General features: G+C 42.8%; 1 protein-coding gene across 2 annotated transcripts in view; it reads left to right on the top strand.

Annotated features, from left to right (window-relative positions):
• The first annotated feature begins 865 nt into the window (after window positions 1-865).
• TTC39A (tetratricopeptide repeat domain 39A) overlaps window positions 866-7,445 on the top strand; it is a 209,358-nt gene continuing 202,778 nt past the window's right edge. For both annotated transcript variants that reach the window (XM_030206144.1, XM_030206146.1), the window contains exon 1: window positions 866-1,132. The gene's annotated coding sequence lies outside the window, so the exon portion shown is untranslated. The remainder of the gene's footprint in view (window positions 1,133-7,445) is intronic.

Genomic DNA, 7,445 nt, shown 5'->3' with positions numbered 1-7,445 from the left:
CGTACGCAGCGCTGCACAAACATAGAAGAAAGACAGTCCTGCCTCAAAGAGCTATGTAATAAAAGTGAGCCAAGTATAGGACAATCAAGCCATTGTGACATCACTGATGAGGTTGGCTCTTATTGGTGGACTGAGGCATTATGACATCACAATATTAGCTCTGGTTACAAGAGACTACTACTACTACTATTTAGCATTTCTATAGCGCTACAAGGCATACGCAGCGCTGCACAAACATAGAAGAAAGACAGTTCCTGCTCAAAGAGCTTACAATCTAATAGACAATAGATTTATCGTGTGTGTTTTTATTTATGTTTTTATTTTACTGTAGGAAACCGTAAATGATAATTGGTTCCGATAGGGCGGTAAACCCTATATTAAAAGAATATTTTGCTGTGTCTTCCTTCCCTCGGTTGTGTTTGAAGAAGGGAAAGTGGAAAAGCCTACATACAGCACCTCAGCATAATGGATACGATTTTTTGACTACCTTGTTCAACTCGTGAGGCAGCCACGTTGACACGAATCCTCACCCAATAAAGAAACCCAGCTTACAGATTAGAAGTCTCAAAATTAAACGGGGGACTTTGGGTACTGATTGTAATCACAGTTCTAATAAATATCGGTTTATGCACGGTTCATGTGTACACGGGAAGGTCAAGACGACATGCCATAAATGTCAATTGGATATAAACGCAGCGCGTGAGGCCACTCCTGAGTCCTGCCCCGAAGAGCTTATAGTCTGGCTACGGATGACCTGCCTGACAGGACAAACGGGTTCACCGCACTTGCACAGCTTTCAAAGCAACACCCAGAGGCTATAAGAAGCCACCAGGGTGCAACATCTCCCCGCCCTCCTCCCGAAGTGCAGAAGCCACAGAGAGCCAGAGACAGGAGAGAGAAGAGCCGGAGGAGGGCCAGCTGGCGTCTGTGAGCAGGCCAGCAGTTTTTTTCCCCGGTTCGGTGCTGCACGCTTTAATCACCTGCTGCTGCTGGTCAAATCTCGGAGGAGCCCGGTCGGCCCGTGTTCCGTGGAAGTGGCATACTGCGGTGGTGGGGGGGGGGTCGCCCACCGCCGGTGCCCGTATGGAGCCTCCATCCGTCCCAGAAGGGACCCCTGAGATCCGGGAAGCAGGTCGCTCCTGTCATTTTTATACGATTGTGTGTGTGCAGTGGGGGGTGGGGTGGGGTGGGGTTGGGGGGGTAGGATTTGGGCACCGGGATCTTATCCGGCCACTGCTGGCTGCTGCCACCACTTTTTGTCAATCCTATACGACAGGGACCCGAGACCTGATGGCATTTCCCGATTCCCTTCCGCTTGGCTAAGGACCTCTCCGGGGCTACTGGCCGGCCATAGCCCCGAGTCCCTCTGAGTGACAGGGTGGGACGAGCCGTAGCTCTGATCTGCAAAACGCGAGATCGTCTCTTTGGGCTTTGCTTTCTTGCAAGGAACAGTTTGCATAGAGTAGACTCTGATTTACGCTGAACCGTCCTGCGATCGGTATCTGTAAAGCCCAGGCTCCAAAAATGGCCATCTGAAGCATTCTCGGGGCTTTTGGGGAAGTGAAAACTGCCAATTCTAAAGAAAAAGCATCCCTTCCAGACTCCTCCTCTCATAACCCTTTATTTTCTCGTTGAAGCCGCTCGAAAAGCCCCTGAATTATGTCTGGAACGAGGGTGGCAGGTTGTGTGACGGCTGTTCGGGCACAAGCAGGAAGTTAAGTTATTGCTTTCACGTTTTTAACTATTTGTGTCTATTCTGGGAACTGGTAAAATCCTCGTGTGTGCTCCTGTTTCCTTCCACAGCAAGGAATGAGCTTGATCTGTATCAAACATAGACAAACAATGCCATTAAACATAGCAAATAACCGTGTATTCCGTAAGAAATTTAATGGTAAATCCCCATCTGTTCACGCTTTCCAAAAATACTAGGACTAGGGGGTATGCGATGAAACTACAGTGTAGTAAATTAGAACAAATCAGAGAAAAGTTTTCTTCACCAACGCATATTAAACTCTGGAATTCGTTGCCGGAGAACGTGGTAAAGGTGGTTAGCTTGGCAGAGGTTTAAAAAGGGGTTAGACGGTTTCCTAAAGGGCAAGCCCATAAACCGCTACTAAATGGACTTGGGAAAAATCCACAATTCCGGGACTACATGTAGAGAATGTTTGTACGTTGGGGAGCTTGCCAGGTGCCCTTGGCCTGGATTGGCCGCTGGGCTCGATGGACCCTTGGTCTTTTCCCAGTGTGGCATTACTTATGTACTTATGTAATACATCAATTTTATATATAGAGAGAGAGAAGGTGAACGTGCATGTGTAGAAATACATTACACATTAAAAGTGTTAAGTGGCCAAGAAAAAATGTTTAAATATTTGTGAGTTAAGTGGATTTGTCTTCCAAATAGTTTGGAGTTTAAAAAAGGTTTGGACGGCTTCCTGAAGGAAAAGTCCATAGACCGTTATTAAATGGACTTGGGGAAAAATCCACTATTTCTGGGATAAGCAGTATAAAATGTTTTGTACATTTTTGGGATCTTGCTGGGTATTTGTGACCTGGATTGGCCACTGTTGGAAACAGGATGCTGGGCTCGATGGACCTTTGGTCTTCCCAGTATGGCAATACTTATGTACTTATGTAGATCAGCACTGTAAGATTTTATCTGACTGAAGATGAAACCATATTAAGTATTGTGAACTGAGTGCATTTTTCTTCCAAACAACGTGAATAAACATTCTAAAGTATGTAGAGGTGATGAGCATTGTGTAATATTCAAAACTCACCAGATGTGTTGTGACATCTAATTAATGTGATGTGCAGTTATGGAAAGTTTAGGGGGTGTCAAACAGGGCAATTGCCCTGGGCCCCCATATATAGGGGGCATAGGCGTAGCCAGACTTCGCTGGAGGGGGGTCCAGAACCGAGGTGAGGGGCACATTTTAGCCCTCCCGGTGCTGCCAACCCCCCCCCACCATTTTTAAACCCCCCCCCGCCGCTACCGCCGTCACCACCACCTTTGACCCCCCCCCCCCAGTGTCAACCCTTTCGACCCCTCCTTCTCTCCACCGCCAACCCTCCCCCACCATCGTTGTCAGGTACCTTTGTTGGCGGGGGTCCCCAACCCCTGCCAGCCAAGTCCTGTTCTCCGGCGCGGCCGCATTGCTGATCTGCAAGGTTTCTGTGAGTCTGACATCCTGCACGGGAATCTTATTTGACATGGTGTCATGTTTCACCCGATGGCTTTTCAAGAATTGTCCCCATAAAATAATGCTGCCATCCGTGTCAGCAACGCTTTCTCTCTTGTCCAAACAACATCGGGCAAAACATGACGCCATGTCGAATAAAATTCCCCACTGAAAAAAACCTTCCAATATTAAGATGTGAACCACACAGTATTAACTTTAAAGAAGTAAAATGTGACACAAAGATAGACATATTGAAGAAATCATTTGAAAGATAGCAAAACACAAAATAGAGAAGACCGGTGAAGGCAGGAAGAATGGCAGCCGAGAAAATATACAGCTCCACCTCTCCGTTGAATTAAGGTCTTCGGGGGGAAAAAAACAAAAAAAAATTTTTTCAAACTTAAGTTTGTTAGTACATAGGCATTACATTAGTCAGTATTATAAGCTTGATCTTGCAGCCTATGCTTTATACATGAGTCTTTATTTGCAGTTAAATAACTAGAGGCTGGCATTGTCTTTTCCTTTCTTGACTACAATCATTGAGAGAGAGGTTTTAAGACGAGATTTCTTTAATACGGAAGGTGTTTTAGACATTCTACTCAGTCTGGATTTCATGCTACTCATATCAGAGAAATGCTGTTCCTATCTAGCTTTGGCAATGTTTGACAAGGATTCAAACTTGAAACTGGTATGTTGGACACGTCAACTGCATTTGATACCACTGATCACGCTGTCCTTTTACAATAGTTAACTGCGGTCGGAATAAGAGGTTCTGTGTTGGCATGGCTTTCTTCTTACCTATCAGATCACTTATAACATGTTCTAGTTGATGATGATAATTCATTATGGTTTGGATTGGTGGAGGTTCATCAGGGATCAGCCCCTTTTGCTATTTAACATCTATGTTCAGCCAGTATGTTTGTACCTGAGACAATGGAGGGTTACGTGACTTGCTCAAGATCACAAGGAGAAGCAGTGGGATTTGAACCGGCCACCTCTGGATTGCAAGACCGGTGCTCTAACCACTAGGCCACTCCTCCACTCAGCAACATTCCATGTAGAATCTCAAATAGTAGCAACATTCCACTAACCACTAGGCTACTCCTCCACTATAACAGAGTCTTGGAGCCAAGATGGACTTATAGAATTGGCACTAAGCGCACAGCGTTGGGTTGCCTATGCCAAGGTACCAATTTATAGAACTGCCTTTCTGAGTTTTGTTTCTTCATGTTTGAAATCTATGAGATGCAGATGTTTGCAAACAGACTATGTCTTAATATGCAGAAAATTTCAATTCAAATCAGGTCTTATATACCGCTAAAATCCCCTTTCCAGGGTTTAGTGCGGTTTACCATAATTAGTACAGGATGAGGTACAATAACTCAAAATGTGATCAGGAAATGAAAGGACGTAAGAAACACAGATCTGTGACCAATGGGTGTGTACAATACAATGATTATTTTCTTACAAGGACTTTCTGCCTTGCATTACCCCCTCCCCCCCCACCCCCACCGTCTTATTATTTATAGTTGCTCTATACCAGGGGTGTCCAACCTCGGTCATCGCCAGGTCAGGTTTTCAAGATTTCAACAATGAATATTCATGATATCTATTTGCATACAATGGAGGCAGTGCATCAAATAGACCTCATGCATATTTATTGGGGAAATCCTGAAACCCCACTGGATTACTGCCCTCGAGGCCCCAAAGTTGGCATTCCTGTTCTATACCAATTGTGAATACATCTCAAAATCTGGGAATCTTTGTGGATTTTACATTCACTATTGAAGACACACGTGGCCTTTGCTATTAAAACTATATTTTTCAATTTACAGAAGTTATGTAGACTTGTTGGCTAATTGATATACAGTTTTCCAAGCTATGGTAATACACAATTTGGATGTTTGTAACAGTTGATATAGGCCCTCCAGAATCTACTCTGAAACCACTCCAGATTGCACAAAATACTGACACATATTTTGATGGGAGCTAATTGATTTGATTCAGCAACACCACTCTTTGCACAATTACACTGATTACTGAATGCTTATTAGATTAAATTTAAATTTTTACTGGGAGTGCATAAGTGGGGAAAGCTTCAGTCCCCATAGCCAGCATGGAGGAGTAGCCTAGCGGTTAGTGCAGCGGACTTGGTCATGGGAACTGAGATTGATTCCCGCTGCAGCTCCTTGTGACTCTGGGTAAAGTCACTTAACTTTCCGTTGCCCCAGATAAATCGCTTTGGATGTGGTTGCAAAACTGTAGAAAAGCGGTATATCGAGTCCCATTGGGAAGTGGGGGAGTAGCCTAGTGGTAGTGCAGCAGACTCTGATTTCTGGGGAACTGGGTTTGATTCCCACTGCAGCTCCTTGTGACTCTGGGCAAGTCACTTAACCCTCCATTACCCCTGGTACAACCTGAATATATGTAAACCACTTTGAATGTAGTTGCAAAAACCTCAGAAAGGCAGTATATCAAGTCCCAATTCCCCTTCCCCATATTGTCCCAAAGGCAGTTGAGATTTGAAACTCAAGACTTCTTAGATATTCCAACACACTGACAGGTCCACCTACATGAACCCTGAAAGCACACTTTCTCAGTTGCTGATTTTTATTTATTTCTTTAAAATTATTTATACCTGTACAATCCCAATGTACTCATGTACTCAGCGGTTTACAACAAAACAATAACAAAAAAAAATATATATATATATATATGACAAAGGGCCTGTTTACTAAGGTGCACTACCATTTTTAGCATGCGTTAAACGCTAGAGACACCCATATATTCCTATGGGTGTCTCTAAGCACACTAAAAACGCTAGCGTGGCTTAGTAGACATGGCCCAAAATAAAATACACACGTTTACAATATTCTCATACAATCCATGAACTCCATTGAAGGAAAATCAAAACATTCGTTCACCAAAAGCTGCCCAAATTAAACGGTTTCAGGTCTTTTTTGGTAATCAATAGAAATAAAACATAGAAAAGAAAATAAGATGATACCTTTTTTTATTGGTCTAACAATAAATTTTTTGATTAGCTTTCGAAGGCTACCACATCTGTCTACTCAGTTCTTTTTTGAACAATATTCTTCATTGTTCTAGACCTCATTGGTAAATCATTCCAACAAGACTAATCACTTAAAGACTGGAGAACAATATTCTTCTAATCTATCCACTTTAAAAGAGGGTATTGAATCACAGGCTAGTGTCGGAGGTTTCAAAGCTCTTGCAGGTTGATAAAATACGTACAGTAGACCAACAAATTGTTCAATACTTAAAAAACCAAAAGCAAAATCTTAATTGTAATTGTTCTGTTTAATGGGAAGCCAATGAAGCTTCTTCAAACAGGAGAAATATGACAATATTGTGAGTAACCAAAAAAGAACCTGGGCCACGGCACTTTGAGCAGTTTGCAGAGCCTTCAGAGATCCTCCGCGCAGCACTGCCAAGAGGCCATTACAGTAATCAAAATATGACATTATCACACTCTGGACACCAATCTGAAATCACGTACTCTCCTGATTAGTTTTTAATGTACCCAAAACTGTTCTAACTACTTCATGACCCGAGGTTTCATAGAGAGATGCAGAATCAAATATAACTCCTAGATTTTGAAAATTGTCAACAATAGGATTGACAATCCCCATTGACAATGTGAAGGAGAATTAACAACTGGGAAGCTGGACAAAACATAGTAACGTAGTAAATGACGGTCCATCCAGTCTGCCCAACAAAATAAATTCATTTTACATGGTATGTGATAACTTTATATGTATTCCAAAGTTTGATTTGTCCTTGCCATTCTCAGGGCACAGAAATAAAATCTGTGTTTTTGAGATATTAAGTTTTAGATGGTTACCTTGCAGTCAATGATTGATGGAATTAGACAAAGAACCAACATATCCGGTGTATCAGCTACTGATTTATCTACATGGAATACTTTTTTTATCTATGCATTAAGAGAGCAGCCCATACCATGGAATTTAGAAGCAAGCTAAAAAATCTTTTTTATTTTAGGAACTTTCCTACCTAATTGATTATGGGGTCCTTTTACAAAACTGCAGCAAAAGGGAGCCTGCGCTAGCATCGGTGTGTGTTTTTGATGGTGCGCTGAAGCCCCTTTTTACCATAGCAGGTAAAAGGCAGGTCTTTCTTTTTTTAAAGGCATGACCATGCGGCAATTGAAGCACTTTCCACGTGCCCATTTGTGGGAAGCACTTACTGCCACCCATTGAGGTCAGCGCTAACCCAGCGGTA

The sequence above is a fragment of the Microcaecilia unicolor genome, chromosome 6 (assembly GCF_901765095.1).
Source record: "Microcaecilia unicolor chromosome 6, aMicUni1.1, whole genome shotgun sequence".
In the NCBI taxonomy this organism is placed as follows: domain Eukaryota; kingdom Metazoa; phylum Chordata; class Amphibia; order Gymnophiona; family Siphonopidae; genus Microcaecilia; species Microcaecilia unicolor.
Note: the sequence above shows the minus strand (reverse complement) of the source record. Positions and strands in the feature narration are given on the sequence as shown.